A 19,804-nucleotide genomic window follows, 5' to 3' on the forward strand; every position below is an offset into this window, starting at 1 on the left:
GGGTCGGGGACAGCACGTGGGACCTGAGCAAACAGCTCTGTCACCGGGCGAGGGAGCTGGGAAGGAAGGAGCCAGCAGCTGTGTTTTAGGGTAACGGACTGACTAATAGCTGGCTCGGCCGAATCTGGCGCTCGGCAAGGCCTGGTTGAACATTGAGGTTGCTGCACTCGGTGGCCAGAGGCAGCGGAATGCGGCTGGTCTGCTCTTGCGGCGTAATGAGAGAAAAATTGAGACACCGGGTAATTAGCTCAAAATGAGGCAGGCCGTCAGTGCGCCATTGCCTGCGGCTGTGTGCTGGGTCTGTTGGGGTGCTCAATGAGCGCTGGCAGCAGGCCAGGCTGGGTAGCGCTCGTTGTTGCCTGGGGATGCTACAACAGCTGATGTGCTCACATCGGTTGTGCTAAGTGGTTTTTCTGAACCGGGTCCAGATGTCAGTGGGGTTTTTACAGGGGCCTGGGTTCTAGGTCTGCCACGGGGGGAGAGGCTGCAGGGAACCCTGCTGGGCCTTTGTGACCGGGATGGGCTGCAGCCAGGCTCCAGGGCCTGATCCTTCACCAGTGCAGAATGAATGTAAAACGCTGCCTAGCCAGCAGGGTAGCTGGTATGACCAATGCCCAAGGTGCTGGGGAAGGGACAGTCAGGTCCTGAATGCAAGGGACAGGGAGCGTTAGCACCAGTAGCACTCTACAGGGGCATATCTATGTCCCTTGCCTCTTCAGCACCTGCTAGTGGCTGGGGGAAGACATGCAAGCTAGGTCTGACCCTGCCGCCATAGCTGTCAACGACAAAACTTGTGCTGGCCTCAGTGGGAGTTGGAATGTCACCTAGAGCCATGCTGCCTGCTTCGGTCTAATACCGGGGAAAGGCTCCTGCTGCCTACTTCTGTCTAATACCGGGGAAAGGCTCCTGTGATTCCTGCTGGTCCGTGCCCCTCTGCGCTCCCCATAGCGCCGCTAGTGCTCTGGAAGGCACACAATGACAACGCGGCTGTATCTCTCTTGCTTGTCAGTTTGACATCGTTTTGGCACGTAGATGGGTCTTGTGGAGGGAGAAGGAGCAGATGCTGCTCTCACCTACACCAGGGGGCTCTTTTTTTATTTGAACAGAGTGAAGCTGGATTTACTCCAGTGTAAAGCAGGACAGGAATCTGGCCCTGTAGTTCCAGTGAGTCACATCAGTTCCACTCATGGTCAGGGAACTGATCAGCCCCTCCGGAGCTAGATACCTCCTCTGCCTTTTGCTCACATCCATTTCACTCCCTCCCTGAGTTATCACCATACGGTCTGAGGTGGCTGCCAGACCATTTGTCTGTGTGGACGAGGTCTGCCCAGCCACCCCAGGCCAAGTGGCGTATTTACCATGCCCTTTGATTGTGGGGGCAGGAAAGATGGTTTGCACTGATTGAAATCTGCCCCAGACTTGGACCCAACCCAGCCTGAACAGGACAGTTTGGTTCATTTTTTCAATAATGGTGTGGGGTTCTAGGCTTCTGGGTTTCAGCTAGTGACAGCTGTGAAATGACCGCTTGCTTGCCAGCCCGTTTGAGCCAGCAGTGCTGGATTTCTGGGTAAACCTGAACTCGTCAGATGTGTGGCCCGATCTCAAGACCAAAGGGGTTCGGGCACGTTCAGAAAAGAATCAGAACCCTGGAGCGCTGCCCTAACCTGAACCATTTGGGGCAGAAAGGTCCAATCCTGCTGGCGTAGTGTGTTTGAACATTAGGGTGGAGCGGCCTTATCTCCCAGAAGGAGTGAATAGGAATTGAGAAGATGCTGCCCCTCAACCCAGGTTTGGGCCCTGAATATAAGTATGCTTTTATCTCTGGGTGTCCATCCCTTGGGAGAACCTAATCAGAAATCAGAGTCATGCTTCTGAGTTGTGCTCCCCCAGTGGTCTGATCTCAGAAGCCATGTGATGTAGGAGACTGAACTCATGGCTGGAAACTGCAGGACTTCTAATCCCAGCTCTGTCACTGGCTATTGTGTGACCTTGAACAAGTCACAGCTCCTCTCTGTGCCTCTGTTTACCCTTTTGCAGAATATGGGGCTATGGCAGGCATTAGCAGAGATGGCACTATTACACATATCCTCCAAGTAATTTTTCTGAATGTGCGAGTAAGTTTTTAGTGTTGGAAGAAATGCTAGTGTTATTACTTTTAGGTTGGTCAAGGTTCTGCGTACAGGGAGCTACGTGAGTGGCAGGAAACTTTTCTCTCTGTCTTGGGCTCTGATTGGAGTCAATTCGTGAGGCTCCTTGGGAACTGGTCATTAGTGCTGGGCTGAGATTCCTGGAAGAAGGGATTGCTCTCCATGCTATTTGATCCCCTCTGTTCCAGGACTGGTGTTTGTGTGAATAAAGCAAGTCACACTTAAGAGGTACTCAGACTCTGCATCACTGATCTCTCCTCCACTGGGAAGCTGACCTGTGTGGCCCCAGAACGCTGCCACAGCTCAACCGAGGAGTGACACTGGGGTGAGAGCGGGATAGTGATGTCAGAAAGAGGCCCTGATATTATTATTTTTAATTAATAATCTCTATTATTTCTAAGGACCCCAACGGAGGCACTATGGTGCAGAGCACTGTACAGACAAATAGTACACAGGCAACTGCTGCTCCAGGGAGCTCACAATGCAGGATTTAGACAGTACCAAGAGAAGGAACAAACAAGACCAACCTTGCAGGGGTATGTGTGGGGTAGTATAAAGCCTGCAGTGATCTAAGACCCCGTCTCCTCCTAGCGCTGCAGCTGCAGTGCAAGCAGAAGAGGCCCTCAAACCGGAATCCCTCTTGATTTAAACAAAAAGGGGAAGCTGGCAGGCTGTTTGTGAGAGCCCCTTAACTCTGTTCCTCATGTCCTCTTTTGCAAGCCATCCAGATGTGCTGGAAGGTGCTTCATTTTCCTGAGGCATGTGGGGAAGGAGTGGCTAGGCATGGAGCTTTGGAGGAGTGCATTGGTGGGCAGCTATAAGCAGCCAATGCAGGGAGAGGCAGGTTATTATGGAGCAGATATTCGATAGACTCTATTCCCAGTCGGGCACGGAAAGAAGTGGCCAGATTTTCAGAGGGGCTGCGAGCCCTGGGTGCTGAGCTCTGGTGAAAATCTAGCCAATCAGGTGTAAATCAGGAGTAACTCCACAGGGTTTGATTCTGGCCTTTAGCTGGGTGCCTAAACGGGCACTGAGGGAGTCTAAAAATCAGGGCCTGGTTGCAGGAGGTGAGCGCTTGGCACTCTGACCCTGCACGCACAATGGACAATGGTGCTGACATTTATAATGCCTGGCTGAATCTTGTAAATGTGCCCAGAGCAGAGCAGTAGCATCCAGCACTATGCAGTGTTACCTACCGAACGTGTTAAATAGCCATGATATTTCTACCAAAGGTCTGCTGAGAATATCCATGCATCCATCCATCCATCCATCCAACCACCCACCACTCAGCATACTTTGTCTGTGGTCCTCTGTTGTTTGCAGTGTTGCTGTAGCTGTGTTGGTCCCAGGATATTAGAGAGACGAGGTGGGTGAGGTAATAAGTTTTATTGCACCAACTTCTGTCAGTGAAAGAGACGCTTTCGAGTCACACTGAGCTCTGTGTAAACTTGAAAACTCATCTCTTTCACCAAGGGAAGTTGGTCCAATAAAACGTATTACCTCACTCCCTTATCTCTCTATTTTCCTAGCTCCTTGGTTACACATCTGTCTATCAGTCTCTCCTGCTAGCTGTTACTATCGTCTTTGTCTGTCTGCCGTTCTCTGCCTGTCTGTCCTCCTAGATCTTAGTATACTGGTCTTCCCAGCTATCCGGCAGGGTTACCTGACTGAAGTGGCCACCGCATAGAAATGTACAGGGTGGAGACATCGATCTGTGACCTTGTTTGCTTTCATGATAGGAACTGGGCTCCATTACACCATCAGTTCTGGGATACTCCTTGTATCTCTCTAGGAGCCTGGTAAGGAGAGTGGCTCTTTCGCTAAAGGGACTGTGAATGGGGCCTTCGAACAGAATCCGCCTACTCTGGGTTTGTTCCCAAACTCACCCTGCTCCCTGAGGCTGGCTCTGTTAACAAGGTACCTCCCACTAGCATGGCTCCAGCCTCTCTCCCCAGGTGTGGCTGATTTCCTGGGGATGCTGCCTTGGGATGCCCCAGCCCCAGGAATGAAGGGGAGTGGAGGGTTAAAGTTTCAGCAGCCCTGACTGTGCTTGGTTCCAAGAGACTCCTGCAAGGTGCTGAATGGCCTCCACACCCACCAAAGCCAATCATAGAATATCAGGGTTGGAAAGGACCTCAGGAGGTCATCTAGTCCAACCCCCTGCTCAAAGCAGGACCAACCCCAACTAAATCAGCCCAGCCAGGGCTTTGTCAAGCCTGACCGTAAAAACCTCAAAGGAAGGAGATTCCACCACCTCCCTAGGTAACCCATTCCAGTGCTTCACCACCCTTCTAATGAAAATTGTTTTCCTAATATCCAACCTAAACCTCCCTCACTGCAACTTGAGACCATTGCTCCTTGTTCTGTCATCTGCTACCACTGAAGATAGTCTAGATCCATCCTCTTTGGAACCCCCTTTCAGGAGTTGAAAGCAGCTATCAAATCCCCCCTCGTTTTTCTCTTCCACAGACTAAACAATCCCAGTTCCCTCAGCCTCTCCTCATAAGTCATGTGTTCCAGCCCCCTAATCATTTTTGTTGCCCTCCGCTGGACAATTTCCAATTTTTCCACATCCTTCTTCTAGTGTGGGGCCCAAAACTGGACACAGTACTCCAGATGAGGCCTCACCAATGTCGAATAGAGGGGAACGATCATGTCCCTCGATCTGCTGGCAATGCCCGTACTTATACAGCCCAAAATGCCATTGGCCTTCTTGGCAACAAGGGCACACTGTTGACTCATATCCAGCTTCTCATCGACTGTAACCCCTAGGTCCTTTTCTGCAGAACTGCTGCCTAGCCATTCAGTCCTAGTCTGTAGCGGTGCATGGGATTCTTCCATCCTAAGTGCAGGACTCTGCACTTGTCCTTGTTGAACATCAGATTTCTTTTGGCCCAATCCTCTAATTTGTCTAGGTCCCTCCATATCCTATCCCTACCCTCCAGCGTATCTACCACTCTACCCAGTTTAGTGTCATCTGCAAACTTGCTGAGGGTGCAGTTCATGCCATCCTCCAGATCATTAATAAAGATACTGAACAAAACCGGCCCCAGGACCAATCCTTGGGGCACTCCACTTGATACCGGCTGCCAACTAGACATGGAGCCATTGATCAATACCCGTTGAGCCCAACAATCTAGCCAGCTTTCTATCCACCTTATAGTCCATTCATCCAGCCCATACTTCTTTAATTTGCTGACAAGAATACTGTGGGAGACCGTGTCAAAAGCTTTGCTTAAATCAAGGAATAACACGTCCACTGCTTTCCCCTCATCCACAGAGACAGTTATCACATCATAGAAGGCAATTAGATTAGTCAGGCATGACTTGCCCTTGGTGAATCCATGCTGACTATTCCTGATCACTTTCCTCTCCTCTAAGTGCTTCAAAATTGATTCCTTGAGGACCTGCTCCATGATTTTTCCAGGGACTGAGGTGAGGCTGACCAGTCTGTAATTCCCTGGATTATCCTTCTTCCTTTTTTTAAATATGGGCACTACATTAGCCTTTTTCCAGTTGTCCGGGACTTCCCCCAATCACCATGAGTTTTCAAAGATAATGGCCAATGGCTCTGCAATCACATCCGCCAACTCCTTTAGCACTCTCGGATGCAGCACATCCGGCCCCATGGATTGTGCTCGTCCAGCTTTTCTAAATAGTCCCGAACCACTTCTTTCTCCACAGAGGGCTGGTCAGCTCCTCCCCATAAAATGCTGCCCAGTGCAGTAGTCTGGGAGCCTAGAGAGGAGGGTGCGGTGCAGCTGCCAGGATCGGGCCCTTACACTGAACTCGGCCCCTGGTTATCAGCTGGATGGGCTGGACAGTGTCTAGTCAGTCCCATAACCCTGCATCCAGCTCCAATGCAATGAGGGACAATGGGATTGGCTGAACCTTACCCCTCTTGGAAAGATGGTCCAGGGTGTTTCAGAGGAGAACTCTGCAGCTCCAAGCAAAGCTTGGCAGGTGCTGCTCCTTGGCAGGCAGAGAGCAGGGCTCTGCTCCTGACTCCCCAACTGATTCAATGTGTGACCTTGAGCAAACTGCTTTCCCCTCTTCCTGCCTCAGTTTCCCCAGCTGTCACATGGGAGCCCGTGATACTGATCCCTCTGTAAATCTCTGTGAGGTCCTTCTCAGCATGCACTGGGAGCAGGGAGAAGAGTGGGTGAGGGTCAGGCTGGCCGTTTCAGTTCTGGAAACCCCAAGGGAAGCATTTGGAGAGGAGCCGGGTCAGAGATAGCACTAGGCAGTGGGGATTCTGGTAAGTGGGCTCTAGCGTTGCACTGATCTGCTTCAGTGGCTCAGAGCTCTGAGTGCTTAACACCAGGAGGAAAAGCTGGTGTCGGGTGTCTCGGGTGTGCTCAAGCTAGCTGGGTTGGTCTGGGCATCTCATTCATATGCACGACTGGAGAATAGGCAAGGCCACATTTTATGGCCAGCTAAAGCAAGGCAGCCATTCTTATGGTGGCCCCTATGTATAATATAGAGACACTCTGAAATCAAACTCGAAAGCCTCTCAGGTTCACCCGCGCGACTGAGAAGCACCAGCCCACAACGGAGCAAGGCGGTGGCAGATTTGTCACGTGGCCGTTGCCCACTTTGAAGCAAGTTTCCTTGCCGTTTTGTGTGAAGAACGTGAACCGTGCAAAGCCAGGAAAGCGCAGCCTGCGGTGGTGGTGGATGAACAGGCCTGGCCCACATGTAACCACGCTGGTGGTTCTCGCATTGGTCTGATGCCTGAGAGATGTGAAACTCCATCATCATCCTCGCCACTCAGGCAACGAGCATGTGTCGCCACCCGTGCTGCAATGTCCCCACGGCTATTTGGAGTGCACTCACTGGAGCGGAGCCAGCGCATCTGCCTGCCTGTGCTGGGACCAGCTGCACTGTAGACATCCCCTTGATAGTCAGAGGAGAGCTTGTGCTCTTCCCTATTGCAGTGGATGGCCGTTGCTATAGCCTGCCATGAGTGTGCCAAGATTCAGGCTAGGCCCCATAACATCTCTTCAATCCCTGGCTAACAACTGAGCCCCCAGCGGCGGCCTGGCTCAGCCAGGTCATTGCAAGCATTGGCATTCCCCTGCCGGGCTACACAGCACCTGCCCGGTAGCTGGTCACTTGGAGACAGGTTTCTTCCATCCCTGGACACGGAAGGCTGGATTCTCAGACAAGGAGAGTGATGGGAGGAAAAGTAGCTGTAAGCTGGCCAGCAACAAGAACAGCCCCTGGTATAAACTAGAGCAACCTTAGGGCTGCTCTAAATTCTGCTGACTGCCCCAGAGAGCACTGGACTGATGCAGAGCACCAGAGTGCTATGTGCTCTGTCCCTCCCCACCCGACCATGCACATACACTAGCTTATAGCCAAGCCAGCATGAGTGGGGTGAACGGCCAGGCTGGTGGAGTTAAGGAATGTCCAGTCCTGCTAGCATGCAGAATGGGCCGAGGAGCAGCAGTGAAGGGAACTCCTGGAAAGCAGGTGCCATTCAGTGCCGGAATTAGCCGCAGCTGGGCCCAGCACGCGAATCCACATCAGAGCCTAGAGAAAGAGGAGCCAGCTCACACAGTGTAAGAGAATTACAGCCCCATTAGGGGATTCTGCCCTAATTTGACTGCATGGCCATGAAGTGAGTGGGGGATAGTGATCAGCTCAGTGGATGCAGCCCAGACACCGCTGCAATGGAGATTAAATACAGAGAATTACTGCTGTTTACATACGGGTACGTTTCCCCTAAGCTGGCCCTAAGAAGCTCATGCCCCATGTCTGGCTCTAGGGGCAAATCCTGAGGCTGTCATCCAGGTCAAACTCTCACTGACTTCCATGGAGCTTAGCCCAGTAAGGCCTGGGAGGGAATGCAAGAATTAGGGGGTGTGGATTTGTGAGAGAGAATGACAAGGCGTCAGATTGCCATGGATTTGTGGGATCTTATTACTCACCAATAGAGCTGGTCAAATCCTGCAAAGCCCATGTGCACAACTGTGCATTCAAGTTCTAATCAGCTGTTCAGTGCAGACACAGCCGTGCCTCTTCCCTCTTTGCTGTCCGCAAACAGCTGTGCAAGGTGGGTTTTGTTTGGCTGCGTGTCGAAGAGCCGACTGCTGCTTGGGTGCCCCCCCCCCGTGGCCCTAAGGGCTTTGTTGCAAGGATAGGTTCCTGGGTTAGTGGTTCTGTTGTGTGGTTCCCGTTGCCAACTCTGTCCACATATCTATTCAGGGGACACCATCATAGGGCCTAATCACATCAGCCACACTATCAGAGGCTCATTCACCTGCACATCTACCAATGTGATATATGCCATCATGTGCCAGCAATGCCACTCTGCCATGTACATTGGTCAAACTGGACAGTCTCTACGTAAAAGAATAAATGGTCACAAATCAGACGTCAAGAATTATAACATTCAAAAACCAGTCGGAGAACACTTCAATCTCTCCGGTCACTCGATTACAGACCTGAGAGTGGCTATCCTTCAACAAAAAAACTTCAGAAACAGACTCCAGCGAGAGACTGCTGAATTGGAATTAATTTGCAAACTGGATACAATTAACTTAGGCTTGAATAGAGACTGGGAGTGGATGAGTCATTACACACATATTTCCCCATGTTATTTCTCCCCCCCACCCCACCCCCCACTGTTCCTCAGATGTTCTTGTTAACGGCTGGAAATGGCCTACCTTGCTTGTCACCATGAAAGGTTTTCCTCCTCCCCGCCCCCCCGCTGGTGATGGCTCATCTTAAGTGATCATTCTCCTTACAGTGTGTATGATAAAACCCATTGTTTCATGTTCTCTGTGTGTGTGTATATAAATCTCCCCACTGTATTTTCCACCAAATGCATCCGATGAAGTGAGCTGTAGCTCACGAAAGCTTATGCTCAAATAAATTTGTTAGTCTCTAAAGTGCCACAAGTACTCCTTTTCTTTTTGCGAATACAGACTAACACGGCTGCTACTCTGAAACCTGTCATTTGAGCAAGTTGAGTTCCCTCTGTGTGCCTCACTTTCCCCATTTGTAACATGACACCCCACCTTATGATCTACAGCTGGAAAGCCCCATGTAAAAGTTAAGGATTGGTCCCCATTGCCCCCCTCCAGCCCTCAATTCTGCAGCTCCTCCAGAAGAATCCCAGAGACTCCCTCTCAGTCAAAGTGCTTTACAATCTGGGCACCTGGTCCTGCCCCACAGACATCGCTGAGATGTTTGCCATTGGTGGCAGAACTACAACTGACTCATCACTGTACTTGTGGGGCGGTGAGAGGCCTTTAAGGGACATGGAGCCTTAAAGGGCCCTGCCTGACAGAATCATGGCTTTTAAGGCCAGAAGGGACCATTCTGATCATCCAGTCTGACCTCCTGTATAGCACAGGCCAGAGAATTTCATCCAGCTACTTCTGCACAGAGAGCGTGGGTTTTTAAGGCATTGGCTTAAAGAGCCTCTCTGTGTCTCAGTTTCCCCTTCCCTTCACCTCCCTTGCCCATTTAGACTGTAAGCTCTTTGGGGCAGGTGCTGTGTCTCTGCAGGGTCTGGCCCAATGGGCTCTGGTCCTATCTCTGCCTTTCTGCTGTCTCTCGGTCCTTATGGCCATGTGAGGCTGGGAGCCCATTGTGGGCAAATCCCAGAGCCAGCAGGCCCAGCTGTTCCCAGCTCTCAGCCTGCCTGGGAAAATAGAAATCCCTCTCTTCCAGCTGCAGCCCATCTCCAGGTGCTAGGGAGGGTGTTTAATTCACCGAGCCCGTGTGAAAATGACAGTCTCTTTCTGGGAACGGCTCCTCCTGGCCCCTCAGCCTCATGGGTGTAACACTATCCGGCCTGGCAGAGCTCTGATTTCGGGCTGAGAGCGCAGATTTGTCATGGGGCCTGCTCAGGAGGCAGCAGTAGCATGGGAACCGAATGAAGGGACACAGGCTCGCAATGCTGGAGCAGCTCCGCATTGACAGCAGTGCTCTCTGCCCCCAGTGGATCAGCAGACCCCTGGCTCGCCAGGGCTGTCACTCCAGTGCCATGCTCAAACACCTAACGCCCTTAGATCTCTGCACGTCAGCAGCTCTTCTGAGCTGGGATTCGGCAACGTCCATTAGAACCGCACTCGGCTGTACTGCTTAGAGTGAAAAATAGACCCCCAGATCTTGGGGCTCCTGCTGGGGTGGGGGATTTATCTTGCTGGGGTGATGTGGGGCCGTTTCTTTCCCATCACAAGCTCTCCCCAAAGGTAAATTTCTCCTTCTTCTGATTTAGCACATGCTGGGCTATTGCATGGGGGTGGGACGGGGGGAGATTACAAACCCATTCCAGCATAGCCAGGTGGTGAGGGTGCTCAACTGGGGTATGGGAGACCTATACCCCTGCTTTGTCTGACTCAGAGTAGGGGCTTGCACTTGGGTCAGCCAAGTTCTCTAAACACTAAGCTTTTGAAGCTGTTCTACTTGGTATAAATAATTAAATCTATTCAGTGACTTACAGAGACATTGATGCTCTAGCCTAGTGGTTAGGGCAGTCACGTGTGAGACCCAGGTTCAAGTGCCTACTCTGAACCTGGCACCACCAGGATTTGAATCTGGATCTTGGTGAGTGCCCTCACCTCTGGGCTTTTGGCTCTACTGGGGTGGGTCGGTCTCTCTCTGGCTTTGACCAGAAATTCCATCCTGGATCTGAGGAAACTTTCATCAAATTGGAGACATTTCTGTGAAAAAGTTCAGTTTGGACAACTCAGCATTTCCCACCCCTCCCGAGTGGCTCCATTTAGCAATCTTCAAAAGGCAATCAGTGCAGGCGAGACTAGTGATGATGTCCTGTAGGCCATCCCCAACCATCTCCATGTCCCATCAGCCTCCCCACCTCATACCCACCACCTCCCGCACTCTGACCCTCCACAAAATAAGGAGATTTAGGGTCAAATTATCAGAAGTGCCAAAATAACTCATTTCCAAAGGGATCCAGGTGCCTGGAGAGGCAAAGATTTTCAGAAGCCTCTAAGCAGGTTCAGTGCCTAAATCCCCTTGGCTATGCTGATCCCAGTGCTTTGCTGCAGCCTGCTGCAGCCAAGATTAAACTCCCCTTGCCAGCCCCTTTGCTGTTAAATGGAAAGAAGAATACAGCAACATTGTCTCTTTCCTCCTCTAATGACTTGATTGGATTCCAACAACCTATTATACATGCTCAAGCACTGGGCATCGCTTGGTTTCTCCTCTGTCTTTACCCCCTTTCAGTTTTTCTTTGAGCTCCAGGAATGACCCATTGCTAGAAGGATGCAGAGAGAGAGCAGAGAATTTAATGTTGCAAGCGAGACACAGCCAATGGGCTCCCCGTACAGCGTTATATCCGGGTTGAGGGTCACTAGGAGAAAATCACTGGTGAATTAATCTCCTCCATGCAGAAGCCACTATGTGCAATATTTGCTTGGCATCTTCGCCCCCTTCCAATCTGATGGTTGATTCCACGTTTACAAAGTCATTCTTCAATGAACCATTCACAGACATTTATTCCAGCTCATTGTATTTTGCAGGCTCTGTGCTGCCAGTGATACAGTGAGAGGTTGGAGGGGGGAGAGGGAGGGAAATCTAGTTACCTCATTTCTTAGAGGAAAAATCAGACACCCTCCAAAAAAAATCCCTTTGCAAATTGGTCTTACAAATGTTCCAGACCTCTCTAGGTTGTTATTTTATTGACTGATACTGGGATGGCTGTTGCCACGGCAGCAAGGAGCTGGCTCTGCCGTGGAGGATGGTGGGATACTCCGGGGATGTGCAGAGAATATAAAAAGAAAGGGAGAGAAGAGAAAAGGGAGAGGTTGGTTTAGGGAGCGTCTGAAACTTCTCTAGCTAAAATGGTTCTTTAAAGGGACAGAACTCACTCTAAGTCCCAATGAAAGTCCTATTACAGACCTCTCATTTTTGAGGCGCGACAGGTCCCTTCGGCGAGCTGGTCTGGACAGTGTTCATATTACAGGGCGTCAGGGGGCACAGGTGCCTGTCTGACATGGACTCCACCCATGCAGCCACATTTTCAAAGCAGGCTTCTGATTTTTGGGAGCCTCAGTTTTGGGTTGCCTCAGGTTGGGCCCCCCAAAAAGGGAGATGTACAAAATCAGCTAAAGTGATGATGGCCCATTTGCAAATGATTGACTTGAGACCTATTGGTAGCAAATTAGCAGGTGAGCGTGCAAACATGATGAAAGCAAGAACTGGGCCTCACAGACTGGCCTTGGCTTATTTGCCTTAGCCTGGTGTGAACTACTGATGCCCCTCTTGGATGCTCTGCCAGTAAGTATCCTGCAGTGCGGTTTGCAAAAGTAATAAACTTTCCAGCTAAGGAGACCACCCTACTGGACCGTCACTGCTGTTAAACCCTGTGCTGAGCAAAGAGGCGGGGCTGCTGGGTTTTGGGTGTGCGAGTTATAGGGTGAGCAGATTAGCGAGGTGCAAATTAGCCTGCTCTGGGATTCAAGTCTGCACAGCCAGATTTGGGGCTGTCAGCCGAGGAATAGACAGCTCAGGTGCTGGATTTCTCGCATCAACTTTTCGCTTTCTATTCTGATTCTTTGACAATTATGGCTGCATAGGGCAGGCTCGGCTCAGGTGCAAAAGGTCCATAGCGTTGAACTAGTTTCCCCACAAGCACCCTGGGCAGGGGGTCCCTAAAATAGTCTCAGCAAGCTCCTTAGGTGGTGCCTTTTGTCCTAAATTCTATGACTCTGGGAATCACAAGCAGCCCAGCCTGGGTCAATCATCATTTTATAGTTATCCAACGAAAAAATAGTCCCAAAATAAATGCAGTAGTCCTGGGATTGGGCTACTCCTTCAGCAAGGCTCTGACAGTCTGCAGAAGTCCTGGGCTATCCCTATTCAGGGAACAAAGAATAGGAGGACTGTTCTCCTCTGGGTCAACCAACAACTGAGCTGTCCCTCCATTATCTGACAGAGAGTGCAGGTGTAGCGGAGAGGGGCTGAGTCAGCCACAGCAGCTTGTTAACCCTCGCTGGCTTGGTGCAGGGTTGGTTACCCCATCCCAACAACTGATAATTAGTTTATTTGTGTCTAGCCCATTTATACAGCAGCTGCCACAGACAATCAATACAGATAAAGTGCCTGGGCTGTGCAAAGCTACTAATTAAGGGATATGGGTGCCCCAAATTAATGCGAATTGGGCATCCAAATCCCCTAGGCATCTGACAATCTCATCCTAAAGAATCAACCAAAAAATGTTGCAGCTAATGTGGGGAAATTCTATATTAGACCTTGTCCTGACAGATAGAGAGGGACTCATCACAGAACTAAAAGTTAATGATAGCTTAGGTTTCAGAGTAACAGCCATGTTAGTCTGTACCCGCAAAAAGAAAAGGAGGACTTGTGGCAACTTAGAGACTAACAAATTTATTTGAGCATAAGCTTTCGTGAGCTACAGCTCACTTCATTGGATGCTTGCAGTGGAAAATACAGTGGGGAGATTTATATACACACACAGAGAACATGGAACAATGGGTGTTACCATACACACTGTAAGGAGAGTGATCAGGTAAGGTGAGCTATTACCAGCAAGAGAGCTGGGGGTGGGGGTGGGGGACGGACCTTTTGTAGTGATAATCAAGGTGGGCCATTTCCAGCAGTTGACAAGAACTTGTGAGGAACAGTGGGGGGGGGGAATAAACATGGGGAAATAGTTTTACTTTGTGTAATGACACACTCACTCCCAGTCTTTATTATTTTTTCCCCATGTTTATTCCCCCCCCCACTGTTCCTCACACTTTCTTGTCAACTGCTGGAAATGGCCCACCTTGATTATCACTACAAAAGGTTCCACCCTACCCCACCCCACCCCCCGCCCCGCTCTCCTGCTGGTAATAGCTCACCTTATCTGATCACTCTCCTTACAGTGTGTATGGTAACACCCATTGTTTCATGTTCTCTGTGTATATAAATCCTCCCACTGTATTTTCCACTGCATGCATCTGATGAAGTGACCTGTAGCTCACAAAAGCTTATGCTCAAATAAATGTTTTAGTCTCTAAGGTGCCACAAGTACTCCTTTTCTTTTTAATGGTAGCTTAGTTACAAGTGATCATGATTTGATCACATTTATCATGTGCAAGCAGAATAAAGTCCAGACCGGTAAACTATCTATCTATCTATCGATAGATCGATGTATATACACACCCGGTGCTTTAATAGGGACAATTTCACAGAGCTGAAAACAATTATGAGTCAAATCAGCTAAAAGGAAGACTGTAACCAGAAGAATGTGAATGATCATTGGGAATCATTTCAAAACTAGATGCCCAAAAAGGCCCACAATTGTGCCCATAGGATTAGTCCCATAACCTAGGAAGCAGGCTGTGCTAGTTAAAAAAAAAAAACCTTGGTTGGTTTAGAGGGGAATTGAAGGCAGCTATGTATATATATATATAGTTATATAGTTATATAGTTATATATATAACAAATGGAAGAAGAGTGAAGTTGACAGTAATTAATATAAATCAGAAGTTAGAAATTGTAGAAAATTGATAAGGAAAGCCAGGGGACACAAGGCAAAAACTATGGACAGCAGTGTTAAGGACAATAAGGAGTTTTTAAAATATACTGAGAACAAAAAGAATCCTGACAATGTTATTGGTCCATTACTAGATGGAAATGATAGAATGATCAATAATAGTGCAGAAAGGGTGTTCAATAAATATTTCTGTTCTGTTTGGGGAAAAACAGGTAATGTGATCTCCTCATGTGATGATAACACTCCTTCCATTCCACTAGTATCTCTGGAGATATCTGTATCAGTGGTTAAACAGAAGCCACTGAAGACAGACATTTTAAAATTAGCATATCCAGATAATTTGCATCCAAGAGTTTGAAAAGAGTTGGCTGAGGAAGTCACTGGACAGTTAATGTTGATTTTCAGTAAGTCTTGCAGCACTGGAGAAGTTCCAGAAGACTGAAAGAAAGTTAATTTTGTGCTAATTTTTAAAAGGGTAGATGGGATGACCCAGGTAATAGTAGTTCTGTCAGCCTGACATCGATCCAGAGCAAGATAATGGAGAGGTTAATGTGGGATTCAATTAATAATGAACTAAAAGAGGATAATATAATTAATGCAAATCAACATGAGTTTATGAAAAACAGATCCTGTCAAACTAACTTGATATCTTTTTTGATGAGATTACAAGTTTGATTGATATAGGTAATAGTGTTGATGTAATATGCTTAGATTTCTGTAAGGTATATGACTTGGTAATGCACAACATTTTGATTAAAAAGGTAGAACAATATAACATTAAATGGATTAAAAACTGGGTAATGGGTAGGTTTCAACTTGTAACTGGAAATGGGGAATCGTCATCAAGTAGATTTGTTTCCAGTGGGGTCCTGCAGGGATCAGTTCTTGGCCCTTCGCTATTTAACATCTTTATCGATGACCTGGAAGAAAACATAAAATCATTATTTATAAAGTTTGCAGATGACACAAAAATTGGGGGAGTGTTAAATAATGAAGAGGACAGGTCACTGATTCAGAGTGATCTGGATCGCTTGGTAAATTGGGTGCAAACAAGCAGTATATGTTTTATTATGGCCAAATGTCAATGTATACCTCTAGGATCAAAGAACACAGGCCATACTTTCAGGATGGGGGACTCTATCCTGGGAAGTAGTGACTCGGAAACAGATTTGGGGGTGATGGTGGATAATCAGCTGAACAGGAGCTCCCAGTGTGATGCTGTGACCAAAAGAGCAAATGCGATCCTGGGATGCACAGGAATCTCAAGTAGGAGCAGAGAAGTTATTTTACCTATTTGGCACTGGTGTGACCATTGCTGGAAGGCTGTGTCCATTTCTGGTGCCCACAATTCAAGGCAGATGTTGATAAAGTGGAGAAGGTTCAGAGAAGAGCCATGAGAATGATTAAAGAATTAGAAAACCTGCCTTTTAGTGATAGACTGCAGGAGCTCAATCTATTTAGCATAACTAAGAGAATGCAAAGGGGTGACTTGATCACAGTTTATAAGTATCTACATGGGGAACAAATATTCAATAATGGGCTCCTCAGTCTAACAGAGGAATGTCTAACACGATCCAATGGCTGGAAGTTGAAGCAAGACAAATTCAGACTGGAAATAAGGTGTAAATTTTTAACAGGGAGGGTAATTAACCACTGGAACAATTTACCAAGGGTCGTGGTGGATTCTCCATCACTGGCAATTTTTAAATCAAAACAAGATGTGTTTTCTAAAAGCTCTGCTCTAGGAATGATTCTGGGGAAGTTCTGTGGCCTGTGTCATACAGGAGGTCAGACTGGATGATCACAGTGGTCCCTTCTGCCCTTAGAATCTATGAGCCAGACCAGATGCCTGGGACAGAGCCAACCCAGAAACTAGCAATAAGGCTTGAAGCACGGCCCAGATCCTCTTAGCCTCACTCATGAAAGTAACTTCCTTGGATGGGCAGTTAAGGGAGATGGAAGACACTTGCCCAAGGCCACCCAGTGAGCCAGTGCCAGGATGAGAACTCAGGTCCTGACTCCCAGACCTGTGCTCCAATCTCTAGGAGGCATTGCTTCCCCAGGAGATCTGCTCCCCAACTTGTCTCAGTCCCTGTTTCCTGTGATTCCCAGTGGCTAAGGGCCTGATCTTCCCGTCACAGGGAGTTTTGCCTAAGAAGGGACTGCAGAATTGGGTCCCAAGGAGCTTTGGTCTGTCTGCAGGAGTTTTCTCTGCTTTTCCAAGTCTCCTCCCTCTCCCTTATCTCTATAGCATAGTAATGTACCCTAATGCAATATATTTCGTTGGTTGCCATGGAATCCTGTGTGAGGTCACCACATAGAATTAATTCCCCCCTCCTAAGGGAAGGGTAATTAACAAAAAATGATGATAACCAGAACCCACTTCCCCCTTTGCCCTTAATTCCCTTGGAATATTAGAGATGGGCAGACAGATTCACGCAGACCCACCTTCCACAGGGGTGTCAGAGGCTGCTGGAGTCTTGTGAGTCTGACTCCTTGCTTTGACCTGCCTGCTGCCAGGATTTTGCCTTCAATCCCAGAGGTGCCACACCTGCACCCGCAGCTCTTAGGGCCCAGTGTGGCACTGCAGTGATAGGGATCTGATCCAGTTGGAGTCGTTCCATTGACTTCAATGCGCTTTGGCTCTGATCGGAGGTGCCTGTCTTCAAATGGCTCACTGCTTTCATGTCCTCTGAGCAGGTGCCCACAGGTAGCCATGTGGGGGTGGGGGGAGTTGGACGTGCTGTCTGGAGCTCTGAGGCCAGCTGAGTCACTCTAAAACATGTGGTATTGCAGCTAGCATGGGAGACTGGGCAGGCAGGACTCCTGGATTCTCTTTCTGTCTCTTCCACCTACTCTAACTGTGTAAGTTGGAGCAAGTTGTGTCACCTCCTTTCCCCCATGCCACAAAATAGGTTTAACAATCAGACAGTGCGGTCAGGACTCTGAGACCTGGAGAGAGCTGCTGGGGGACTCCTGAGGACAGGGCAGCAGGTAGGACTGCAAAGCACAGTGCAGAGATGGTGACAGGCAGGCACTAAACATGGCCCCTGGGGAGATGAGGGCGTACCTACAGGGTCAGGCAGATTGGGCAGCGCTGAGGATGGAGAGCCATGGTGATAAAGTGGAGCAGATACCACAGGGACAAGCGCTGTATAAAAACAGATGGAAATCATGAGCACACTGCACCGATCCAGCCTGTCTCCTGAACTCCATCCTGCAGTGCAGTGCTTGGCATGTAGGAATTGCCCCAGAGCCCCTGCTCCCTGCATTATGGGATAGGAGACACTGACTGTGCTGTTAGGACAGTTGTAAGGTGTGCTATGGGTTCGGTTCAACCCAGTGCTGAGGGCTGGGCCCCCTCCTTCCTTCCCGCTGACCCCCGGGGAACAGAGGGTGATTAGCTCCTTGCGCCATCCAGCTCCACGCATGTGGACATGCCGGAGTAGCCTTGCTTTCCGGGCGTCCTAGACTGCTGCAAGGACAAACCACTCCATGATCCTGCAGCAACTGGGCCTGGGCACAGGGAAGGTCTCTGGGCCCCTCAGGCTTCTGGTTGGACATTCCCTCCAAGCTTTCCCAAACCCACAGGAGCTGGGACCTCAGTACAGAGTCTCTGCAGCATCATCACTGTGACTAAGTGGGCCAGACATTGGAGGGTGGGGTGGACCATGGGGAGGCTCCAAGTCATTGTCTGTCCATGTGAAGTGAACAGATCTGCTCCGTGTTATCTTGGCTGGGTTTGGAGCAGGCTTGACTGGCCACAACCCAGCCCCGCAATGAGTCAGGAGCAGAGCCGAGAGGTAACTTCCTTCAATAGGCGTTTGCTCTTGGGATGTCTGCTGACTTCCAGAGGGCCTCAGTCCTCATGGCCTTTGCTTTGTGTTCCTGGGCTGGGCCTCTGCCTTTCCCTCAGCACCCATGTGTGTCTCTGCTTCTCCTCACAGCCCATGGGGGTGTCTGCTTCTCCTCAGCACCTATGGGTGTCTCTGCTTCTCCTCACAGCCCATGGGTGTCTCTGCTTCTCATTGCTCATGGGTGTCTCTGCTTCTCATCAGCACCCATGTGTGTCTCTGCTTCTCCTCAGCACCCACAGGTGGCTCTGCTTCTCATTGCCCATGGGTGTCTCTGCTTCTCCTCAGCACCCACAGGTGGCTCTGCTTCTTCTCATCACCCATGGGTGGCTCTGCTTCTCCTCAGCACCCACGGGCAGCTTTGCTTCTCCTCAGCACCCACAGCTTCACTTCTCCTCATTGCCCACGGGTGGCTCCGGTTCTCAGCACCCACTGATGGCCACTTCTCCTCATCATTGCTTGGTGGCTTGGCTTCTCCTCAACCCACGCAGGAGGCTCCTCTTCCCCTCAGTGTCCGCAGGCTGCTCTACTTCTCTGTAGCACCCATGGACAGCTCTGCTTCCCCTCAGCACCCACGCGGCATCCCCTTCCTGTCCACTGAGTCCGGCTTCTCTTTATACAGTACTGAGCTAGCCCTAGTGACAGGGCCTGGGTATTTCTGTGTGTGCAGCCTGAGCAGGGCACTTCCCACCCCACTGCCTATTTGCCACCCTAACCCTGATGCTCCTCTTTCCTCAGCCCCTTCAGCAGTGTCTCTGCTCCCAGCCTCTGACACCAACAGCACAGAAATTCCAAACCTTGCTTTTAGGGGGGTGCCCGCTTCAAGCCCTGTGTGCCATGACATCCTCGTAAAGGGGTTGTGAGATCAGGGGGTGCAGCCCCAAGCAGGGCACTGGGGTCAGGACTCCATCCCCGACTCTGACACACTCTGCTGCCACACTGGGAAAGTCACTGAATAGCTTTGTGACTCAGTTTCCCCCCCTGTATGGGGATAATGATATGCCCTGCCTCACAGGGCTATTGAGCGCTTTGAGAGAACACAGTCAGGGTGCTGCTTTTGAACCCTGTTCCCCGGCCCTGCTCCTTTGAGACCCAGGGGATGGTGCGAGAAGCCCCCTAAGAAGGGGTCTGGAAGAAGGCTTTTTCCTGGCTGCCTTCAGTGGATCTGGGAGTGGCCGGCCCATGCGACCCCCGAGCCCCGGCTGCGCCCCCCACTCACACGTGGAGCGAAAGCCTTGGAACCGCTGGGGGAGCCGGGACACGCCCGGGGCCGACGGAGCGGGGCTCAGGGTTGGCCCCTCGCTTCCTTCCGAGCACATCCT

General features: G+C 49.9%; 1 protein-coding gene across 1 annotated transcript in view; it reads left to right on the top strand.

Moving 5' to 3' along the window:
- The window catches only part of NAV1 (neuron navigator 1), a 226,870-nt gene that overhangs the window by 14,646 nt on the left and 192,420 nt on the right, over positions 1-19,804 (top strand).

Source organism: Dermochelys coriacea, chromosome 21, assembly GCF_009764565.3.
Source record: "Dermochelys coriacea isolate rDerCor1 chromosome 21, rDerCor1.pri.v4, whole genome shotgun sequence".
NCBI classification, from domain to species: Eukaryota; Metazoa; Chordata; order Testudines; family Dermochelyidae; genus Dermochelys; species Dermochelys coriacea.